Source organism: Adiantum capillus-veneris, chromosome 27 (assembly GCF_014529385.1).
Source record: "Adiantum capillus-veneris isolate H3 chromosome 27, ASM1452938v2, whole genome shotgun sequence".
Lineage (NCBI taxonomy): Eukaryota > Viridiplantae > Streptophyta > Polypodiopsida > Polypodiales > Pteridaceae > Adiantum > Adiantum capillus-veneris.
In genome coordinates, this window is record NC_140957.1 from 62,074,541 (window position 1) to 62,077,013 (window position 2,473).

Consider the following 2,473-nt stretch of genomic DNA (forward strand, 5'->3'; position numbering starts at 1 on the left):
ACTATCAACATTTCCTAACCCTTGTCAAGTATGCTCCATCAGGGATGACTCAAGAGGTCAAGGTAGCTTGATTCTTGTTAGGGCTACATAATCCTATGAAGACTAGACTTAAGAGTCTTTGTCCTACCAATTTTACAGATGTTCTTGATGCAGGAAAAACCCATTGAAATAGAGTTATCTACTACCAAAAGAGGAAACCAGAACTTGTTCCTCTTCATGAAATCAAAAGACCTCGTCTCGAGGAGGAACAAAATTTTGGAAATCCACAACAAAGAAGAGAGAACTTATTACGTATGAAGGCTAGACAAGATCATTTATGCTACACTTGTCTTGAACCTAGTCATCAATCCAGAGATTGTCCCTTTAACAATTCAAACTTCATGGGGTTGGTGGAAAATGAGGAATGTTAGCAGTGGCTAAGACAGGCTACACCGGCTATGCATCAAGCAGGAGATATGCTATGGATGTGACTCAATACTTTCCACTCACTTTGTATAAGTCTTGGGCTTACTTGGAGTTCCAAAGCTGTATATGCTAGTCTAGAGGGCTCAAGCTTAAACCCATAGTAGAAGGGATTGTGGTGAAAGCCTTTAAAAGGAAGCCTTTATGCAAGGAGGCTTCATTCTTGAGTATCCACTCTTGAGGATCCACTTTTGAGAGCTCTCTCTCTCTCTCTCTCTCTCTCTCTCTCTCTTGAGTGTTCACTCTATGGCCTAGCCTTGAGCTTAATGCCCATGATTAAGAGGCTAGGACTAATCCTTGTAATTAGAGTAAGCTCTTCTTGATTAATCTAATTCCTATTTTCTCATTAGTCTACTTCTTTGCTACATTTCATTATGTCATGGAGTAGTATTACACTCTCATTATTCTAGATTTGAGAGAGGTATGTACTTCTTGCTATTAACCACTCATATTCTTCTCTAAGCATTTGATTTGTGATATTTAGCATCACTAATTAGGTTGATTAAGTTGGGTCTTAATCTTGTAATTTGTGTGTGTACCATATTTGCGATTAGGTCATGCTACAATGCCTCTTTACATTTGGTGCCATTGCCGGGGACTGATAACCTAGGTCCTAAGCTAGTGAGTTTATGATGTGTAGAATAGAGTAATTTCATTACTAATTTCTCATTTTTTGAGTGTGTGTAGCTCAATTTTGGTGTGATTTGATGATGTTTGTGCAAGAAATTGATGCTAATGCTGAGTTATGAATACTCCAAACCCCCAATTCCACCCCCAATTTCACTAATTTCATGCTAATTTTTGCTAACCTTGCTAACTTAACCACTAACAATTGAAGTGTAATGTATGATTAATCCCCTTTTAAGAGGTGGAATCATCACTCTAATCAAGTTAATTGTGCTAATTTATGCCTAGTTTGATGATTTGAGTGTTTGATTTTTTGACTTAGGATGGTCAATTTTGGAGCCGATTTGATGGTGCACACACTTGTGTGTGCAATGATGCATCTTTTCATGGAGCAAAGGAATAGCTTGGAGTGTGATTACGATTGTAAGTGCACTCACTTGCTCATGTCAATTCTTGATTGATTAATGTGATTCAATGTGCTAATTATTTGTTAAAATTAGGTGTGTAACACAAATTGACCTACACTTTGCACCTAATTTGATTCACTTGGAATGAAATTGATGATCAAATCTTGACTAATTAACCTCGGGTGTGCAAGATAATGCTTAATTCTCATCAAGATAATGCTTAATTCTCATCAAGAATTCATGTATGTGCATAAAAATCATTGTGTGTGTGCATGCACCAAAGAGGAAAAAAAAAAGTCAAAAATTTCAAGTGTGTGTGCACCTGATCTTTAGTGTGTGCATACATAGGAATTGATAAAATTGATGATACATGAGTATGCAATCATTTAATTGATGTGTATGCTAAGCTAATTCAATCAGTGGATAAGCCTAGTTGCCAAAAAATTGGGCAAAGATTGAGTGTGTGTGCCCATCCAAGGCCAGTTGATTTTCAATGATTGATGGTCAATTGGGCCACCAAAATGATTTTTGATTATGGAATGTTCATAAAAAGTGTGTGCAATCATTAGCTGTAAGCCTAAATGCATTGCCAATTGAGCCAAATTTGATCATTTGTGCTTAATTTTTGAGTGTGTGCATTGCTTGATTGGGTAAAAATAGTGTTAATTTTTTAGAGATTGAGCATGCATGCATTCACTTATGCTTGATTGAGTTTGCAATTTGAGCATTGCAATGTAGAATTGATGCAATTTTTACATAAAATTTTGGCCTAAATTTGGGTGTGTGTGCCTACTCAAATGGCATGTGCAATCCGGTGCTTGAATGAATAATTGGTATTTTTTACCAATTATGATGATTAATTTGGCCAAATAATTGATGTGTGTGTCACAATTGGCTTGAAGATTGAGAAAAAAATCACTCAATTGATGCTAAATTGTCTAGATCTTAGTGTATTTCCGTGCTAATGATGAATCAAT